Genomic DNA, 21,984 nt, shown 5'->3' with positions numbered 1-21,984 from the left:
TTGTTCTATTTGTATGAAAACTGCCATTGGTATTTTGATAGGGATTGCATTGACTCCGTAGATTGCTTTGGATGGTTATGGACATTTTCACAATATTCTTCCGATCTATGAGCGTGGAATATCTTCCCGTTTATTTGTGTCTTCCCTTTCTTTCATCAGTGTCTTATAATTTTCAGTGTATAGGCAGGTCTTTCACCTCTTTAAATTTTTTCCTACATGTTTTATTCTTTTTGATGTAATTGTAAATCAGATTGTTTTCTTAATTTCTCTTATAGTTTGTTATTAGTTAATAGAAACGCAACAGATTTCCGTGTATTGATTTTGTTTTCTGCAAGTACTGAATTCATTCATTAGTTCTAACAATTTTTTGGTGGAGTCTTTAGGGTTTTCTCTACATAATATCATGTCATCTGCAGATAGTGACACATTTTTACTTTTTCCTTAACAATTTGAATGCTTTTTATTTTTTTCTTGCTTAATTGCTCTGCTAAGATTTCTGATACTATGTTGAATCAAAGTGGTGAGAGTGGGCATCTTGTGTTGTTCCTGATCTTAGAGGAGAAGCTTTGAGCTATTTACTGTTGGAGTATGATATTAGCTGAGAGCTTGTCATACATGTCCTTTGTTATATTGAGGTGTGTTCCCTTTATACCCACTTTGCTCAGAGTTTTTATCATAAAAGGATGTTGAATTTTTTTTTTGCACCTATTGGGATGATCATATGATTTTTATCCTTTATTTTCTTAATGTGATATATAACGTTGGTTTATTTGCATTCTTGTGTGCCTGGAATAAATCCCATTGATTCTGGTGTATGGTCTTTTTCACGTATTGTTGAATTTGGTTTGTTAATATTTTGTTGAGGATTTTGCATCTATGTTCGTCAATAATACTGGCTTATAGTTTTATTCAGTTGTGGTGTCCTTGTCTAGTTTTGGTATCAGAATAATGCTGGCCTTGTAAAATGAGTCTGGAAGTGTTCTATTTTGGGGGCAAGAGTTTGAGAATGATTGGTATTCTTTGAATGGTAGAATTCACTAGTGTCACTGTCTGTCCTGGCGTTTTGCTCATTGGGAGGTTTTTGATTATCAATTCAATCTTCCTAGTAATTGTTCCACTTATTTATTCTATTCTTTCATGATTCAGTCTTACAAGGTTGCATGTTTCTAGGAATTTATCCATTTTGTCTAGGTTTTTCAGGTTTGCATGTAATTGTTCATTGTGGTCTCTTATGATCCTTTGTATTTCTGTGGTATCTGTTGTAATGTATTCTTTGATTTCTATTTTTATGTATTTGAGCCCTCTTTTTATTGTTGTTGAGTCTAGCTAACGGTTCTCTATTTTTTTCCGCAGAACCAGCTCTTAGTTTTATTGATCTTTACTGTTGTTTCTTTTGTCTTTATTTCACGTGTTTCTGGTTTGTTCTTTGTTATTCTTCATTGTCCTGAGTGTGGACTTGCCCCCACCCTGTCCCAGTTCCTTGAGATATGTTAAGCTGTTTGAGAGCTTTCTTTTTTCTTTTCTTTTCTTTTCTTTTCCTTTCCTTTCTTTTCTCTTTTTTAAAAATATATATAGGTATTTGTTGCTTTGAACTTTTCTGTTAGAACTGCTTTTGCTGCATTGCATAAATCTTGGTATATTGTATTTTACATTTTCATTTGACTCAAGGTACTTTTTAAAAAAGTTTTTTTATTTAAATTCTAGTTAACATACACTGTAGTATTAATTTCAGGTGTACAATATAGGTCAACACTTGCGTCACCTGATGCTCATCACAAGTGCCCTGCTTAATCCCCGCCACCAATTTCACCCATCCTTCCATCCACCTCCCCTCTGGTAATCATCAGTTTGTTCTCTATGATTAAGAGTCTGTTTCTTGGTTTGCCTCTCTCTCTTCTTTTTTTTCCTTTGCTCATTTGTTTCTTAAATTCCACATGAGTGAAATCATAAGCTGTTTGTCTTTCTCTGATTTATTTAGCTTAGCATAATATTCTCTAGCTCCACCCATGTCGTTGCAAATGGCAAGATTTCATTCTTTTTTTTTTTTTTTTTTTTTTTATGGCTGAGTAATATTTCATTATATATTCCAGGAAGTTCCATACTATTTTCCAGGGTGGCTGTCCGGGTTTCCATTCCCACCAACAGTGCAAGAGGGTTCCCCTTTCTTTTCATTCTTGCCAACACCTGTTGTTTCTTGTATTGTTGAGTTTAGCCATTCTGACAGGTGTGAAGTGATACGTCATTGTAGTTTTAATTTGCATTTCTCTGATGATCAGTCATGTTGAGCATCTTTTCATGTGTCTTTTGCCATCTGTATGTCTACTTTGGAAAAATGTGTATCCGTGTCTTCTGCCTGTTTTTTAATTGGATTATTCGTTTTTGAGGGTTTTTTTTTTTTTTTTTTAATGTTTGAGAGAGAGTGCGAGACTGAGCATGAGCAGGGGAGGGGGCAGAGAGAGGGGGAGAGAGAAAATCCCAAGCAGGCTCTGTGCATTCAGTTCAGAGCCCAGCACGGGGCTCCATCCCAGGACCTGTGAGATTATGACCTGAGCTGAGGTTAAGAGTCAGACAGTCAACTGACCGAGCCACCCAGTTGCCCCTTAAGTATTGAGGGTTTTTTTGTTTTTGTTTTTTTTAGTTTATTTTGAGAGAGCACATGCATCTGGGTGAAGGGCAGAGAGAGAGAGAATCCCAAGCAGGCTCCGCACCACCAGTGCAGAGCCTGAAATGGGGCTCAGACCCTCAGACTGTGAGATCATGACCTGAGCTGAAACCAAGAGTTGGACGTTTAACCACCTGAGCCACCCAGGTGTTCCAGATGTTGAGTTTTATAAGTTATATTTTGGATACTAACCCTTTATCAGGTACATCATTTGCAAATGTTTTCTCCCATTCAGTAGGTTGCCTTTTAGTTTTATTGTTTTCTTTGCTGTGCAGAAGTTTTTGTTTTGATACAGTCACCAGAGTTGTCTTTGGCTTTTGTTTCCCTTCCTCAGACATATCTAGAAAGAAGTTAACTGTGGCTGATGTCAAAGAAGTTACTGCTTGTGTTCTTTTCTAGGATTTTTGTCGTTTCAGGTCTCATGTTTAGGTTTTTTATCCATTTCGAATTCATTTTTGTGTATGGTGTCAGAAAGTGGTCTAGTTTCGTTCCTCTGCATGTTGCTGTCCACTTTTCCCACCACCATTTGTTGAAGAGACTGTCTTATTCCCATTGGGTATTCTTTCTTGTTTTGTTGAAGACTAATTGTATAATTGGGGGTTCATTTCTGGGTTTTCTATTCTGTTACATGGATCTATGTGTCTGTTTTGTGTCAGTACCATACTGACTTGATGACTACAGCTTTGTAATACAGCTTGAAGTCCGGAGTTGTGATGCCTCTAGCTTTGCTTTGCTTTTTGAACATTGCTTTGGCAATTTGGGGTCTTTTGTGATTCCATACAAATTTTAGGGTGGGTTGTTCTAGCTCTGTGAAAAATGCTGGTGGTAATTTTGGTAGGGATTGCATTAAATGCGTAGATAGCTGTCTCATAGTATTTTTTTTTTCTCTTTTGAGTTCTTTGTTGACACATTACTTCAGTACTTGTGAATTTGCTGTTTTTGTTCTTGCAGTTGGTTTCTAGTTTCATACAATTGTAGTTGGGAAAAGATGCTTAATATGGCTTTATTTCTTCTTATAACCATTTGGCAAATCTCATATTTATTAAAATTTGTTTTAGCTGAAGTTCCAAATGTATTGGCATTACGGTTATACTCTTTTATCATTTAATGTGTACGGATGGCTTAGTGATAAACCTCCCTTTTATTTTTTATTTTTTTTAAATAGACTTGAGCATACATTGTAGTGGTTTTTAATACATTCACACAGTTGTCCACCATCATCATAAGCAATTTTAGAACATTAGCATTCATTCCCTATTATCCCCCAGCCCCTTCCCTCCTCATCGGTCCTAGGTAATTACAAATCTTTTTTGCCCCCTATAGATTTGTTTCTTCTGAAATCTTCATGTAAATGGAATCATACAATATGTGCTACTTTGTGACCGGCTTCTTTCACTGAGCATAATGCCGAGGTTCATCTGTATTGTAGCATGTGTCAGTTTTATATTTTTATTGCGAGAAAATAGTACACTGGGTGGATATATCATTTTATTCATTCATCAGTTGATGGACATTTGGGTGGTTTTTACTTTTTGGCCATCAAGAATAATGCTGTCATGAACATTCATGTACAAGTTTTTTTTGTCCAAATGTATATTTTCATCTCTCGGGCATTTTTCATTCTTACTACTAAGTGTATCTTTTCCTGCTTTTTAAAAATAATTTGCATGGGGAGGTTTAGCAATTAATAGTAATTTTCCCAAAAAAAACACTATATTTTGTTAATATCTGCTTTTATGTCCACTATTTCCTTTTACTTCTTTAGGGTTTATTTTGCTTTTCTCACTGCTTAACAGTGGTAGTTAGGTATTAATTCGCAACCTAATTTCCAACACAGGGATTTAAAACTATCATTTCATGTTCAAGTATTGCTCTGCCTGAATCCCATAATTTTTGATAGGTAATATTTTCATTATTTCACATCATTTTCTAATTTCCATTGCAGTTTCTTCTTTGATCAGCGAGTTATTGAAAACTGTACTTCTTGGGCCGTGTGGGTGGCTCAGTCAGTTAAGCATCTGACCCTTGATTTCAGCTCAGGTCATGATTTCACAGTTTGTGAGATCGAGCCCTGTGTTGGGTTCTGTGCTGTCAGCGCAGAGCCTGCTTGCCATTCTGTTTCCTTCTCTCTCTACCCCTTCCCCACACGTGTTCTCTCTCTTTCTCAAAATAAATAAATCTTTTTTAAAAATATTTCTTAAATTCTAGTAATAATGAGAATTTTCTAAGTATCCATATTTTGTATTTGGTTTCTGGCTTTATCACATTTTCCTTAGATAACTTCTTTTTTTTTTTTTTTTTAACGTTTATTTATTTTTGAGACAGAGAGAGACAGAGCATGAACGTGGGAGGGTCAGAGAGAGGGAGACACAGAATCTGAAACAGGCTCCATGCTCCGAGCTGTCAGCACAGAGCCCGATGCGGGGCTCGAACTCATGGACTGCGAGATCGTGACCTGAGCTGAAGTCGGATGCTTAACCGACTGAGCCACCCAGGTGCCCCAACGTTTTATCATTTTTGAAGTGACTCTTTTAACTATAGGGATGCTTTTTCTTTGATGTCTGTTTGGTGTCTGAAACTAATTTAGCTGTTCCATCTTTATTGTGGCTCATGTTTGCATGATGTATTTTTCTTTCCTTTTCCTTTTAATCTTTTTGTGTTATATTTTAGATGACTCTCTTGAAAACAACCTCTATTTGTAGGGATTTTTTTAAATCCAGTCTGATAATCTTTCTTTCTTTTTTTTTTTTTTTTTTGAACATTTAATTGATTCACATTTAATATGATTACTGTTATTTTGAGATTACTTCCAGCATTTCTGAACATTCCAGTTTACCTGTTCTGTATTTCTTTTTCTCTTCCGTTATTTTTGTATCAGTTTTTCCATTATTGGTTCAAATACCACATATTTATTTTAATTCTTTTTGTGATTACCCCAGAATGTACAGCATGTGTATTTGATTTATCAAAGTCTAGTGTTAAGTGATACTTTCACTTTCCTCTTGGTTGAAGCAAGAACATTAAAACTCCTTAGTTCCATTTAACCACCTCCTGACATACATGCTTTGTCCTGTAATTTCATTTTCTGTAAATTTTTTTTTACAAAAGGCATACATATTTAATATACATAATGAGTTTGGAGTTAAGTTTCTATATGCATTTTAAACTCCACAAGACAGTATTTTATACAGTGTTCCGTTAGATTTTAAACCCATTTCCTTAACACTTGCATGGTTCTTCATTCTTTTCTGCATCTCTGAGCTTCCAATTTGGATCAGTTTTCTTTTGCTTTGTGATTTCTGAGTGGGGTTTGCTGGAAGTGAACTTCGTTCTTATTTGAGAATATACTTCATTTCCATTTCTTTAATGTTTATTTGTTTTGATGGGGGGTGGGGTGGTGCAGAGAGAGAAAGAGCAAGAATCCCCACCAGGCTCTGCACAGTCAGCACAGGGCCTGATGCAGGGCTGGAACCCACACACTGTGAGATCATGACCGGAGCCGAAATCAAGAGTTGAACACAACGGACTGAGCCACCTAGGAGCCCCTTCATTTCCATTTTTGGTGGATATTTTCTCTGCGCTGGAATACTAGGTTGGCAGTTTTTCTTTCTGCTCCTTAGAGATTGTTTTATTAGCTTTGATTTATATTGTTGCAAACTAAGCTATCTTGGGGTGCCTGGGTGGCTCAGTTGGTTAAGCGCAGGTCATGATCTCACGGCTTATGAGTTTGAGCCCCGCGTTGGGCTGTGTACTGACAGCTCAGAGCCTGGAGCCTGCTTCGGGTTCTGTGTCCCTCTCTTGTTCTGCCCCTCCGCTGCTCGCATGCGCACGCGCGCTCTCTCTCTCTCTCTCTCTCTCTGAAAAATAAACATTAAAAAAAAAAAAACGAAAGAAAGTAATTCCCCCCACCCCACCCCACAGGACAGTTTTAAGTGTTTCTTTGTTGGTTGTCTGCTAGGAATTCATCGAGAGTCTTAAGTTTGTGGTTTGACATTATTCATCATTATTGGAAGATTTTAGCTATATATTGCTTGTGCCCCATACTACCTCTTCTTCTGGATTCCAGTTAACTGTGTTGTATGGTGGACCTTCTACCGTATCTTCATGTTTGTTACCCTCCCTTCATTCTGAGCTTTTTCCCCACCAATCTATCCTTTGAGGTACTGTCTCCACTGTCTGATTTACTCTCTCACTGACTGTTAAACCTCTTTCTTGAATTCTTAATTTTAGTTTTTGTATTTTTCAGTAACTTTTTGCTTCTTTTAAAAATCGATTATGTCACTTACTATGGTTTTTTAGTTGATTACTGAGATTAAATTGTAATTTAAAATTTTGTTTGAAAAAAAAAATTTTCTGTTTGGTAATTCCAGTATCTGGAGTTCCTGTGAATCTCTTTTTGTTGTTTGCTCTTTCTATGGCTTTTGATCCTGTTTTCTTGTCTCCTCAAGTGCTCTGTTGTCTTTAATTGTATGCTGGGCATTGGATTTGAAGAGTTATTTGACAAATTATTTGTGACCAAGGACAATATCTTCCAGAAAGGATTTATTTTTGTGGCATCTGCTTGAGGGAATCCAGGATTACTTAGTCTAATCTCTGTCAAGGTTTTTCTGGGCCAACCAGATGACTCAAAGCCAGAGTGCATTCAGTGTATGGACTGATTCATTTCTGGTTCACCCTTACTTCTAAGGTGCTGATCTTCAGGTTCCTAACCTGAAGCTGGGGGGAGGATTTTCCTTTTGTCCCTTAAAGCCTGTCAGGCTGTCCGATGCAGTTTAGCTTCTGGTTTCTTTCGGATTGTTGGGGTCACCTCTCTGAATTTTCTGGTCCTCTAATCCATCTGAAAGCACTATCCTGTTGGCTCCTCAGTCCTTTAAGATAGTCGTTTCTTACATTTTGTGCATCTCTATTTATAGGTCTTCGGCAGGCAGGTTGGTTCAAATCCCCTAATGTGCTGTAACTGAGAGAGGAAGTCCTGTTGGCTCTTCATGGCAGAGTACGCTTTGGACGTGTTTCTCTAAGACTTCAGACTCAGACGCTAGTTCTCTTTAAGTTTTGTTTTACGGAATTGTACTCACTTGGCTAATTTTGTAGATTTGTGTTAAAAGTGTATATTCTGTGTCTATGAGTGTGTATAAATCTAAAATTATAACAATACTCAGCAGCATTTTAAGTCTCTTCAACCTTAGACAGTTTCTAGATCCTGACAATGGACAGATTTGTTGTATTTTAAGTTTCAGCTAAAAATAGTATCTGGAGGGGGGCGCCTGGGTGACTCGGTAGGTTGAGTGTCCGACCTCGGCTCAGGTCACGGTCTCACGGTTCGTGAGTTTGAGCCCCACGTCGGGCGGTGAGCTGACAGCTCAGAGCCTGGGGCCTACTTCCGAGGCTGTGTCTCCCTCTCTCTCTGCCCCTCCCCTGCTCGCGCTCTGTCTTTCCTCTTTCTCTCTCTCTGAAAAATAAATAAACGTTAAAAATATATATATTTACTTTGAGAGAGAGACAGAGCGTGAGCAGAGGAGGGGCAGAGAGAGAGGGAGACACAGAATCGGAAGCAGGCTCCGGGCCCCGAGCTGTCAGCACGGAACCTGACATGGGGCTCAAACTCAGGGGCCTTCGAGGTGTGAGATCGTGACCTGAGCCGAAGTCGGCCGCTTAACCGACTGAGCCACCCAGGTGCCCCTCAAAATAAATATTAAAAAAAAAAAAAATAGTGTCTGGAGTTACTCTTGGAACATGAAATCCCTCTTAATGGCTATTGGGTTGCACAGTATCAGCTAATTTTTTTCTGTCACGTAAAAGAAAGCTTTCCCAGCCGTGCTTGTACCATCATTACATCTGTCATAGTTGACCTGTTTGTAGGTATAATACGTATCTGTCCTTTTGAAATAGGAAACACGGATATATTTCTGCTGAGATTCCTCTTTGCTGTCCTGTGAGAGCTCTCAGACAGTCTTGGGAATGAATGTGGTTCTTTACAGGTGAGAACCATTTTCCTTCTTTGTGTAATTTCCACGGGAGCCTTGTGAGGTGCGATGGTTAGGCAGTTTTAAGCAAAAAAATAGGAAACAAAGCCTAAGGGAAGTTAAGTGACTTGTTGTGGCCCCACACCTGGCTAATGGCATATGTTCTTTGTCTGGGACCACGTGGGCATTTTTTACCTCTTGTGACCAGTTAACACTTGCCTGTGCATACTCACTGATGTCCCAGTTTTGTCATGTTCTGCTTTCTTCTTCCTGTAAACTAAATGATACAGTGACTTCGTGACTCATGTCCTAAAGATTGGGACAATGGGGAGATTACTCCTTCATATCCCATCCTCAGTAACCCCCCCCTCGCCCCCATTTCTAGTTCATGATTCCACTGGCTCTGGAATTTGCCAACTCCTCTGTCCTTTTGGAAAGCTTGCTTTGTCGCTAGTCCTTTTGCATCCCCACGTGTACCAGCAGTCTCTTTCCCGTGTCTTTAGACGTGCCTCCGTTTTTCCAGTTCCAAAAAAGATACCTCCTTTCTCTCCAACACATTTGCCATCCTTGTCATTCATGTGGCTAAACTCAAACCCTCTAACTCCCTTACTGGGTATCTTCTGTAAGGCTTCTTTTCTTTCTGTAATCACCCTTGATGAAGATCCTAGCCAAAATCTTGTTTGCTCTGACCGTCTGAACCTTTGGGAGAACAAGAAGCTTTTCTGCCTTGGACCCGTTTTACAGTCCGTGCGTCACCAGAAATATGGTGGTGCTTCTGCTTCTACGTGGTGCTTGCATTCCACATGCCGTGTCCTTGTTACGGTAACTTTGAACAGTTACGTAGGTCTGTGAAGGTCAAATGCCCTTGTTTACTGGGAGTAGTCAGTCAGTATGGTGTTCAGTTACTACGGATTTCAGGGTATGAGGATGTGGCCTCCTCACATTCAGTATTACTCCATTTTCTTTCAAGAACTAGTTACTTTTAATCCCTGAGGATTCTTTTTTCGGAAGTTCATTCGTTAGTGTCCCCTCTTGTCCCACTGACAAACCTGTCGTGCTTTAAACTGTTGATAGAACTGCGACCGACCGGTGCTGTTATCTCTTGAATATCCTCATCAGAGTATTGGCATTCTTTCCTTTTCTTTTTTAAATCCTGTATCTTTTCTCTTGTCTACTTTGGTTATTTTTCTTCAGTAAACTTGCTTTACCTCAACCGGGGTATGGAGTATGTTATTTTTTTTTTTACCAGCGCAAGTGGAAGCTTTAAAACAGGGCATGGGTGCCATAGTCTTGCTTCATTGCTTATTGCAGAGCCTGGCATATAATAATTCAATAAGTGCTTAAGTTAACATGTTTAATATTATAATCAATTATAAATGTTAATATTGATAATTATAATTACTGACAGGATTATTAAGTTGATACTTAAATATAATGGTGTTGGCTTTTTAAGGGTTTTATCTCAGGACTGCCTTAAGAACCCTTGCATTAGTTTTATATCTCTAGCTTCTTATTCTACAATCTCTTTACTAAATAATGAAAATGATCTTTTAAATATTAATTTGAGTTCATTGATGTTTTCTCCTTAAAGGACTCTGTAGTGACTATTAGTTAAGTGCTTTTATTTTTACTTTTTTATTTGTGAACATTTCCAAATGTCTCTTTCGCTGAGAATTTATACCACGTCTGAGATATTGTTTTATTCCTAAATGTGTCTATAAAACGACACGTCGTTCTGTATTACCGCAATGCACTAGCATACACAACACACCTGATAAGGATGTCTTTTTTGTTTTTAACTACTTATTTTGAAAGAGAGAGCTTGCACCTGCATGCACTCCTGAGTGGGAGAGGGGCAGAGAGAGAGAAAGAGAGAGAATCCCAAGCTGGCTCGCCTGTTAGTGCATAGCCTGACTCGGGGCTCTGTCCCAGGAACTGTGAGAACAGGACCCGAGCTGACACCAAGTCAGATAGATGCTCAGCCGACTGAGCCAGCCAGGTGCCCCAAGAATGATTTCTTAATAGCTCATACCATACTTAGTCCATGTTCAAGTTTCCCCAGTTCCCTAACAAGTGTTTTTGTATAGTTTGATTTGTCAGAGGGCTCAGGTGATAACCTCCTGATCCCTTCATGAAGCCCCACTTTTTACCGAATTCTTTTACCATCTACCGATTACCATTGCAAGGATTATTTAATGAAAATTTTCAAAAGTGAGGGGTGCCTGGCTGGTTGAGCATGAGACTTTTGATCGTGGGGTCGTGAATTCGAGTTCCACATTGGGGCTAGAGTTTACTTAAAAATAAAAAAAGTTACAAAATTGTGATTGTGCTAATTTGCTTGCTTCTGCCATTATTCGCTGAAATCTTTCTCTGTGGGAGAATTTTTCCCTCATTCACTAAGGCTCCTTGATTAACCTGCAATATCTAGTCAGTTCTTGAGTTGTTAATATTGCCTGTTGGGGAACTGAAGACTGTTTTCTTCTCCTTTTTTAAAATGAAGTTTAATTAGTGTATAACATTATGTTAGTTTCAGGTGTATAACATTGATTCAGCAATTCTGTATGTTACTCTGTGCTCACCGCAAGTATAGTCACCATCTGTCACCAAAGAACATGATCACAATAGTACTGGTTCTATTCCCTGCATTACTTTTCATTTCAGTGATTTATTTGTTTTACAATTAGAAGATTGCACATCTTAATCCCCTTTGTTTCACCCATTTCCCCACCCACCTCCCTTGTGGCAACCAGCAGTTCTCTTTATTTAAGAGTGCTTTATTGTTTGTTTTGCTTTTTAGATTCCATATGTAAGTGAAATCCTATGGTATTTGTCTTTCTTGGACTTATTTCACTCAGTAAAATACCTTCTAGGTCCCCATCCATGTTGTCTCAAATGGTAGGATACCCATTTTTTTTTTATGTTTGAGTAGTATTCCACACACACACACACACACACACACACACATATATACATACCATATCTTCTCCATTCATTCATCTCTGGATGGACACTTGGGTTGCTTCCATATCTTGGCTATTATAAATCATGCTGCAGTAAACATAAGGGTGCATATCTTTTTGGATTAGTGTTTTCAATTTTCTTTGGGTAAGTGCCTGGTAGTGGAATTACTGTATTGTATACTATTTTTAGTTTTAATTTTTGGGGGGAGACTCCATACCGCTTTCCACAGTGGCTATGCCTGTTTACATTTCCACCAACAGTTCATGAAGTTTCCCTTTTCTCCACATCCTTGCCAGCTTTTGTTATTTCTTGTCTGTCTCTCTCTCTCTCTCTCTCTCTTTTTTTTTTTTGAGAGCACCTGCGCTCTTTAGCAAGGGAGGGGCAGAGGGAGAGGGAGACTGAGAATCTTAACCAGGCTCCACATCAGCCCGGATCCTGATGTGGAGCTTGATCTCACCACCATGAGGTCATGACCTGACTGACCTGAAATCCAGAGTCAGATGCTTAACTGACTAATCCACCCAGGCACCCCTTGTCTTTTTGATAATAGCCTTTCTGGTAGGCGTGAAATGGTATCTCATTGTTATTTTGATTTGCATTTCCCTGATAATTGAGCATCTTTTCATGTGTCTGTTGGCCATTTGTGTGTCATCTTTGGAAAAATGTCCATTTAGGTCTTCTGCCCATTTTTTAATCGGATTATTATTATTATTTTTTTTTTAATGTTTGTTTGTTTTTTGAGAGACAGAACATGAGCGGGGGAGGGGCAGAGGGTGAGGGAGTTACAGATTCCGAAATAGGCTCCAGGCTCTGAGCTGTGAGCACAGAGCCCAATGTGGGGCTCGAACTCACGAACCGCGAGATCATGACCTGAGCTGAAGTCAGATGTTTGACTGAGCCATCCAGGTGCCCCTCAGATGGTTTTTTTGGTGTTCAGTTTTAGTTCTTTATGTATTTTGGATATTAGCCCCTTATCAGTTAATACCATTTGCAGATAACTTTTTCCATTCAGTAGGTTGCCTTTTCATTTTGTTGATGCTTTTCTTTTTTGGCAAAAGCTTTTCATTTTGGTGTAGTCCCGGTAGTTTAATTTTGCTTTTGTTTCCCTTGTCGGAGAGACATATCTAGAAACATGTTGCTAAGGCTGATGCCAAAGAAATTACTGCCTATGTTTTCTTCTAGGAGTTTTATATTTTCAGGTCTCACACTTTGGTCTTTAATCCCTTTTGAATTTATTTTGGTGTATGGTGTAAGAAAGAGGTCCAGTGTCACTGTTTTACATGTAGCTGTCCAGTTTTCCCAGTACTGTTTAATTGAAGAGACTGTCCTTTCCCCATCGTATAGCCTCCCTTGTCTCCTTTCTCATACATTAATTGGCTTTTTAAGTGTGGATTTATTTCTGTGCTCTCTGTTTCTTTGATCTATGTGTCTCTTTTTGTACCAGTACTATACTGTTTTGATTACTACATCTTTATAATATATCTTGAAATCTGGGATTGTAATACCTCCAGCTTTGTTCTTTCTCAAGATTGTTTTGGCTATTCAAGGTCTTTTGTGGTTCCATATAGATTTTAGTAGTATTCTAGTTTTGTGAAAAATGCTCTTGGTATTTTCATAGGGATTGCATTGAATGTGGAGAACCCTTTGGGTAGTATGGATATTTTAGCAATGCTAATTATTATAATCCATGAGCATGAAGTATCCTTCCATTTGTGTCATCTTGAGTTTCTTTCATTGGTGTTTTAGAGTGTTCAGAGTACAGATTTTTCACCTTCTTGGTTAGGTTTGTTCCTACGTATTTTATTCTCTCTGATGCAATTGTTAATGGAATTGTTTTCTTAATTTCTCTTTCTGCTACTTCATTATTAGTGTAGAGAAATGCAACAGATTTCTGTGTACTTTATAGACTGCAACTTATTAAGTCGTTTATCAATTCTATTTTTTTTTGGTGGAGTCTTTAGGGTTTTCTCTATATAGCACTATGTCATCTGCAAATCGTGAGTTTTACTTCTTCCCTACCAATTTGTTGCCCCCCCTTTTTTTTTTTTTTTTCTCGTCTGGTTGCTCTGACTAGGGCTTCCAGTTCTATGTTGAGCAAAAGTGTTCAGTATGGACATCCTTGTCTTATTTCTGATCTTAGAGGAAAAGCTCTCACTTTTTTTTACCACTCACTATGCTGTTGTGGGCTTTTCATATATGGTCTTTATTATGTTGAGGTTGTTCTCTTTAAACCTACTTTGTTGGGAGTTTTATTGTGAATGGATGTTGTACTCTGTCACATGCTTTTTTTTTTGTATCTCTTGACGTGATCATAAAGATTTTTATTCTTTCTCTTGATACTATGATGTATCACATTAAATTGTGAATATTGTACCATCCTTGCATCCCTGGAATATGATTTTTTTTTTTTTTTTTTTTTTTTTTTTAGTGTAATGTTGACCTTGGTTTGCTCATACTTTGTTAAGGATTTTTGCATCTTTTTGCTCTTGAGAGAGGGTGCGACTGAGTGAGGGGCAGAGATGTACTGGTGTTTTGTTCCAGATTTTTTCTTGTAATTGATTTCTGGTTTCATATTATTTTGGTCAGAAGAGATAGTTGATGTGTTTTCACTTTTCTTGAATTTACTAAGACTTGTTTTATGGCCTAACGTGATTTATTCTGGAAAACGTTCCGTGTGCACTTGAAAAGACTGTGTATTTCATTGTTTTTGGATAGAATGTTCTGTATATCTGTTAGGTCCATCTGGCTTAATGTGTCATTTAAAGCCACTCTCCTTTTAATTTTCTGTCTGAATGATCTGTCCATTGATGTATGTGGGTATTAAACTCCCCTACTGTTACTGTATTACTGTTAGTTTCTACTTTTGTGTCTGTTAATACTTGGTTTACATATTTTGGTGTTTCTGTGTTGGGTGCATAGATATGTACAATTGTTATATCATCTTGTTGTATTGTTCCCTTTATCTTTATGTAGTGTCTTTCTTTGTCTTTTGCTACAGTCTTTGTTTTAAAATCTGTTTTGTCTGGTATAAGTATTGCTACCCTGGCTCTTCTTTTCACTTCTATTTGTATGACAAATGCTTTTCCATTCTTTCACTTTTATTCTGCATGTGCCTTTAGTTCTGAAGTCAGTCTCTTGTAAGACCATATGTGGATGGATGGTCTTGTTCTTTGCTTTATTTTTTTTTTTTTAAGTTTTTATTTATTTTTGAGACAGAGAGAGACAGAGCATGAGCAGGGGAGGGGCAGAGAGAGAGGGAGACACAGAATCTGAAGCAAGCTCCAGGCTCTGAGCTGTCAGCACAGAGCCTGACGTGGGGCTTGAAGTCACAGACTGTGAGATCATGACCTGAGCTGAAGTCGGATGCTTAACTGACTGAGCCACCCAGGCGCCCCTTTGCTTTATTTTTTAAACACGTTTTATTTATTTTTGAGAGAGAGAGAGAGAGAGAGAGAGAGAGAGAGAGAGACAGACAATGAGTGGGAGGAGGGGCAGAGAGAGCCGGGGACAGAGGATCCAAAGGGAGCTCTGCACTGACAGCAGAGAGCCTGATGTGGAGCTTAAACTCATGAAATGTGAGATCATGGCCTGAGCTGAAGTCGGAGGTTCAGCTGACTAAGCCGCTCAGGTGCTTCTGGTCTTGTTTTTTTTTTTTTATTCAAGTTACCCTATATCTCTTTTTTTTTCTTTCGCCAGAATGCAGAACTTGATCGTTCACTGTTTTCAACAACAACAAAGAAACCACAAGTGGATACACTTAGAAACATGGATAGCATCTCCCTCACTGGCAGGCAGGTTGGGGAAGGTAGGCAGGAACGGTAGGCCTAGGGTGTTCTTTGCCCAGCTGAAGTGGAACCCCAGGGAAAGGGTCAGGTTCCCTCCATGCAGGTGTGGACCCTGAGACTTTCTCATTCAGGGAAACCCAGGACGGCAGGTGACGTAGCAAGCCGAGCAGCCAGGGGGCCGGGCCTGGGGGAAGGTGGCTAGAGTAGTCCTTTGCTGACATCCCCGGGGGAGCGTCATGGGCTGAGGGTTCCGCAGATAGGACATCACCGTGGCAGAGATGGACAGCATGGCTGCTCATCATCCGTGCACTGTCCTCAGAGCTCTAGGCGTTGGCCACGCCGATGAACGGGCAGAAGACGGTGACCCGGGCGTACCACTGCACCTTGGGCACGAGGCTGCACGTGCTGAAGATAATGCCGAACGGGTTCGTGTAGGCCGGCGTCAGGTCGTCCAAGGCCAGGTTACACTGGCTCTGTGGGGGCTTGTTCCCCGGCACTTTGTTCAGCCCCTGTGGGTCCAGCATACTGTTAGTAGATACCCACCCTGTATCTTTTTATTGGAGCTTTAGTCCATTTACATTTAACGTAATTATTGATCGGTATGTATTGTTTCCTCTGTATCTAAGACTATTTATTATCTCACTGAGGCTTATGATCAAATACTTTTTTTTTTCTGTATTTTTGAATGATGTGTGATTTTGTGAGTTGGGTTATGGGAAGGGCCTCCCAGTCTTCAGTGAGCATTTATAATTCTATTGAGAAGATGGAGCAGGTGACAAAAAGCCATATACCCCCTTTGCTGTTGGGCTTTGCAGTGTGGGTGTGGTGCTCCTTTGGGGGTTTGGAAATTTAAAAAATGCCTTTACTTTACCAGAGAGTAAATTAGATTCAGTATGGAGTCATTTAAATTTTAAGACCTCTGGCTCTTAAGGAGCCTGAAACTCATTACATTTTAATGACTAGTATAAATGGGGAGCTGCAGGGACCCCCGATAGTTTGCCGGGGATGCAAGTAAAGTTCCTGTTGCTTGCTTTTTAAAAAAATTTTAAATTTGGGGCGCCTGGGTGGCGCAGTCGGTTAAGCGTCCGACTTCAGCCAGGTCACGATCTCGCGGTCCGTGAGTTCGAGCCCCGCGTCAGGCTCTGGACTGATGGCTCGGAGCCTGGAGCCTGTTTCCGATTCTGTGTCTCCCTCTCTCTCTGCCCCTCCCCCGTTCATGCTCTGTCTCTCTCTGTCCCAAAAATAAATAAAAAACGTTGAAAAAAAAAAATTTTTAAAAAAAAAAAATTTTAAATTTTTTAAATTTAAGGTTATTTGTTTTGAGTGAGTGAGTGAGAGAGGGAGGGGGAGAGAGAGAGAGAGAGAGAGAAAGAATCCCAAGCAGACTCCTCGCTGTCAGCACAGGGCCTGATGCAGAGCTCGAAATCATGAACTGTGAGATCATGACCTGAGTTGTAACCAAGAGCCAGCCGCTTAAGTGCCTGAGCTCCCCAGGCGTCCCCCAGCCTCGCTAGCTTTCTGTGAAGACAGAAACCTCACAGGAGCTGTGGCTGTCCTCCCTGCTGTTGCTGGCTCTCCCTGAGGCACTAGACGTGACTTAGTGGGAAGAGGGGCAGGGTGGCTGATGCAGTCAGGTGAACTTTCTGTTGGTATTGATTGAATGTAAACGTATTCCCTGGAATTTCAGGCAGTAAAGGAGTACGAACACTGCTTTCTGTTTCGTGACCTTTGATTTATCTACTATCATTTGCTCAGGCTGTCTTTAAACCTTTTATAATTGAAACCTCTTTGGTCTTCAGTTTTTTCAGGGTAGCGTCTGCAGCCTTTTCTCAAGCGTTTCACCGTGAATTGTTGTGTGTCAAACTGGACAAGGCATCTTAGTTGAAGTTTCAGCAATCGAAAAATGAGAGGTAAGGAGTGTATATATATCTTCATTTCGGTAGTTACTAGGGCCAAGAACCGTTCCGAAATCTAATCTGTACTGCTGTTAACACGTATTTACCCCATGCCCTCCCTCTCACCCCTTTGGGCATGGAAGAGCAAGGATGGAAAAATAAAAGATGGCCGGGAAACTTGACGTGTTTGGATTTGGGCCCTAAATCAGGCCCCTGAGAAGGTCTTTGTACATGTAATTTGTTACTAGAAAGCTCAGCAGCAAAGGGAAGGGTAACGTTAGCATATGGTTTTGGACTAAAGGGGCAAATCCCACCCAGGTCCCAGACCCTCGGTGACTGTGGCTGGAGCTGGTGGAGCTTCAGAGACCTGCCCTGCGGAGCAATTGAGTGTGCTGTGTGCACATGCCCATCTTCCACCTGCCTAGCTTTTGTGGTAGTTGTTCTTTTCGGTCCATGCTCAGTAACAGTTGTGGAGACGATAAATCTCGTATAATGAACACGTACGGGTATACTTTTTTATATGGTTTTGTAGTTCTTTGAGCCACTGGTAGATCCGTTTCAAGAAAGACTGAATAATAATATCAGCTTTGATTTCCACCTAGTTTTTCCACATGACAGAAACTTTGCCACTGTTACAAAACACCTCTTTCCTAGTATAATAACATGTGTGGCTGTGTGTGTGAATTAAACGCCGGCCAAGATGTTGTGAGGCCGGTTGTGTGATTTTAGCTTTTTGGCAAGTTTTTAAAATCCCTGCGGCTTTCAGTCATCTTATATAAAACAAGGACATGATACTGAGGCTGGATTCAGGGTTGCTCACCTTTGGCACTATTGACGTTTGAGGCCAGGTAATTTGTCGTCGGGAGCTGTCTGTGGCCTGTAGGATGGTGAGCAGTATCCTTGGCTTCTGCCTACAAGATGCCAGAAGCGTCCCTCCCCAGTATGACGACTTAAATTGTCTCCGCACATTTCCAAATGTGCCTTTTGGGGCAAAAGCATCCCCAGTTGGGAACCACTGGGTTACGCGACATCTAGAGTTCCTTCCGACTTTATATTTCTATTGTTTTTATTTCAAAAAAATCCTATTCTTTGCAACCTAGTTTAAATGTCATCTCTTCCATGAAGCTTTTTCCTTGTCTTACCTTGTTTCTTTATATGACTTAACCCCTCTCCTATACCTGTCACTGTGTTTCTTTGAGGGCATCCGTCTTTTGTACCTCTAACCTGACTGCTCAGATCTTGTTAAATGAATGAACAGTGGATTCGGGAGGATCATCAGGTTTGACATTGTTAAAGAAATGATTATAAACGGTATTTTTGTTCATCTTTCATACCCTTCCAGTATGAAGTTCCCACGGTTTGTGATCTTGAATTTCTGGGTTTAGGGAACGGGGTGTTTTTTTTTTTTAAATGTTTGTTTATTTTTGAGAGAGGGAGAGAGAGAGCACGAGTGGGGGAGGGGCAGAAAGTGCAAAGGAATCACAGAATCTGAAACAGGTTCCAGGCTTCGAGCTGTCAGCCCAGAGCCTGACTCAGGGCTCACACTCAGGAAGGGCTGGATCATGACCTGAGCCGAATTCGGACACTCAACCGACTTACCCCCCAGGCGCCCCAGGAAACTGATTACTTTTTTTAATCTTTTTTTTTTTTTTTTAATGTTTATTTATTGATTTTGAGAGAGAGTGTGTGCGTGCTCTTGCAGGGAAGGGGCTGGGGGTGGGAGGGGGAGAGAGAGAGAGAAAGAGAATGCATCCCGAGCAGGCTCGCCTCTGTCAACACAGGGCCAAGAAGGGGCTCAATCCCAGGAACCTGAGCTGAGATCAAGAGTCGGACGCGTAACCGACTGAGCCGCCCGGGCTCACCTTTTAAAAATCTTTTTAGGAGGCAGGAACTCTCCAGTAGTACGTGAGGGAGCCACCCAGAACCCATTGAGGCCGCATTTGAGAAAGACAAAGTCACACAGAAATTCGTAACATCAAGAGTTGTTTCAGCTTTCATATGCACACGTGTCTCAGCTCCACGCCGAGTCGCTGCCATCTCTTCTCTCCCTCCCTCTCTGCTCTACCCCGCGGGTGTGTGCATGTGCTCTCAGAATAAACCTTTAAAACGTTACGAAAATCGTCATCTGTTGAGATAAAAGTAAAATAGAAAGGTAGTAAATGTTTGTTGTTTTTTTACGTAGCCTAGAATACCTCCCCATGTTCTAAGTATTCCTCATAAGAACCCACAGTGGGGGCGGGGGGGAGGAAAACAACACAACACACTTTAATCATGATCTAATAATACATACCTACACCTCATACAAGACTTCTGAATCCAGATTTACCATTACTATGTATCAAGCACTCCGCTATTTTCTGTGACTTTTTTTTTCTTTCATACTTACCATCACCCAATAAATGTATTATACGTTTCACTAATAGGCCACAACCTCCCTTTTGAAAAAGTGTGCTAAGTAATCTGTTTAAGTTATAAAATGTGGAGATGATCTGCCTCTGGCATGTGTTACTAGTCACTTGTCCTGTCTCTCTTTTTAAATAATGTTATTTGAGACTAAAGACCTTGGAGGGAGGGCCGGCAGGCCGAGAGAGCGGCACCTGGCTCTGGCCCTGAGCCCAAGCCCGTGGGACGGGAGGCGGCCCAGCTGTGGCCTCGGTCTCCGCTGCAGCCCCACCAGCATGGCCGGTGGGACCCTGCGGGCTAAGACCTGGAGCTGGGGCCAGGATGACCTCACGGAGGTGATGGTGACCGTGGAGAAAGTCTGGAGATGGGAGGAGTGCTGGGTCAACTGTAGGCCACACTTCCCTTTGTATCTTCAAGTTGGGTGCCAGTGGTGGATCTCCAGGAGGGGGAGCGACAGAGGGCAGGTGGTGGGGACAGAGAGATTCTGAGCCCTGGAGTGGCGGGGTAGGGGCGCCAGTCCCTTAGGGTGGCCCCCTCATCCTGCTGGGTCTCAGTGATGAAAACAGTAACCACAGTCTCCATTCGGAGACCTCCCTGCAAAAGGGCACTGAGTCCAGCCCATGGGACACCCACCAGCCCAGCCTCCCCGTGGCTCCTGCCCCACCACTTGAAGCGGCCCCAGAGCATGCTCAGCCCCCACGGCTGTGCCAAGAGACAGATCCTGGGGGCCTAACTGCAGGCGGCACCCATGCACTCCCATTGCTGACCAAGGAGGACCCTGTTCGAGAATTGCTAGAGGCTGAGCACTGCCCCCCCAGCTTACCCTGTTCCAGAATTGCTAGAGGCTGAACAACCTCCCCCCCCACCCCCCCGCCAGCTTACCCTGTCTTTGAGTCAGTGCCACCTGTCCCCAGGGGAGCCCTGGGTGACACAGACACAGGGCATCCCCTACCCCAAGCACATCTGCCCAGATGCCCCCAAGCCCTGAGAAGCTGGCCTGTCCTATCGACCAGGAGCCCTTTGGCTTTTTACAAATAAAGACCTCTTTGTTTAAAAAACCGAAAACAAAAAATTTAAAACACCTCAACCAGAGCAAATTAGATTTCCAATTAATTTAAAATCCTGTATTTAATCATTTACACTAAGTATTTAGTGTGCATAAGGCACTGTAACTAAAAGAGCATGTTTGATTTTTCTTAAGATTTACAGTGCTGAACCCTAGAGGACGATGAAAAGTTAACACACATTATTTCAGGTGCAAATAGGGGTGATGCACACTGAACTTGTTGGGCATTTAGGAAGGGGAGAGAGCTATGGTGATTAAGGTTGAGAAAGTTCACGTGAATGTGGGGTGGATTTTGTGTTCTATCAGGTTTGAAAAAGCCATTACATATGGAAGAAGCAGCATTCATGTAGGTGCCTGGGATTTCTGCTCCTACTTGAAGTTCATTTTTGGGGTAATGTTTAAGATAAAGGAATTGAGAAATTAAAAAACAAGAAAAATGTGGTTACATTAAATTTTTTTTTTTTTTTTTTTTTTTTTTGAGAGACAGAGCATGAGTGGGTGAGGGGCAGAGAGAGAGGGAGACACAGAATCCGAGGCAGGCTTCAGACTCTGAGCTGTCAGCACAGAGCCCGACATGGGGCTCGAACCCACGAACCATGAGATCATGACCTGAGCTGAAGTCGGATACTTAACCCACTGAGCCACCCAGGTGCCCCAGAAGAATATGGTTAAGTACTAAAAATATACAGTATAAACAGGGTGTGTTATTTTAGGTCTCCTGTGGTCATAAAATGAGGTTCAGTCAGGAGATTAAGTAGAGACTTGTATCCATGATACCTCTTATAGAACCCAGTGTTTACCCCCAAATGGTAAAGTTAACATTGGATTATCAGGTTTACTGGGATGAAGATACAGTAGCCCCCCTTTTATCCACAGGGAACATGTTCCAAGTCCCCCAATGGAGGCTTGAAACCATGGATAGTACCGAACTCTATGTAAATTATGGTTTTTTCTCTACATATCTATGATAAAGTTTATGAAGTAGACACAGGAAGAGATGAGCTATAATAAATGAGAACATTTATGACAATGTACCATAATAAAAGTTAGGTGAATGTGGCATCTTAAAATATTTGATAGTATTCATCCCTATTTTTGTGATGATGTGAGATGATAAAATGCCTACGTGATGAGCTACAGTGAGATGAAAGGTGTAGACGTTGTGACATAGTGTTAGGCTGCTCTTGACCTTCTCATGGTAAGTTGGAAGGTGAACCATCTGCTTCTGGACTGCAGTTGACCATGGGTA

General features: G+C 40.9%; 1 protein-coding gene and 2 pseudogenes across 4 annotated transcripts in view; 2 read left to right on the top strand and 1 right to left on the bottom strand.

Annotated features, from left to right (window-relative positions):
• Positions 1 to 15,498: 15,498 nt before the first annotated feature.
• Positions 15,499 to 18,297, bottom strand: LOC125931252 (PAT complex subunit Asterix-like; annotated as a pseudogene).
• Positions 17,192 to 21,984, top strand: part of TAB3 (TGF-beta activated kinase 1 (MAP3K7) binding protein 3) — a 55,683-nt gene continuing 50,890 nt past the window's right edge. For 2 of the 4 annotated variants that reach the window (XM_049643653.1, XM_049643649.1), the window contains exon 1: positions 17,192 to 17,281. The gene's annotated coding sequence lies outside the window, so the exon portion shown is untranslated. Of the gene's footprint in view, positions 17,282 to 21,222; positions 21,403 to 21,984 lie in introns of all 4 variants that reach the window. The other 2 variants (XM_049643650.1, XM_049643648.1) reach the window with 2 other exon arrangements.
• On the top strand, positions 17,218 to 21,200 carry LOC125931586 (B-cell CLL/lymphoma 7 protein family member C-like; annotated as a pseudogene).

Source organism: Panthera uncia, chromosome X, assembly GCF_023721935.1.
Source record: "Panthera uncia isolate 11264 chromosome X, Puncia_PCG_1.0, whole genome shotgun sequence".
Taxonomy (NCBI): domain Eukaryota; kingdom Metazoa; phylum Chordata; class Mammalia; order Carnivora; family Felidae; genus Panthera; species Panthera uncia.
Note: the sequence above shows the minus strand (reverse complement) of the source record. Positions and strands in the feature narration are given on the sequence as shown.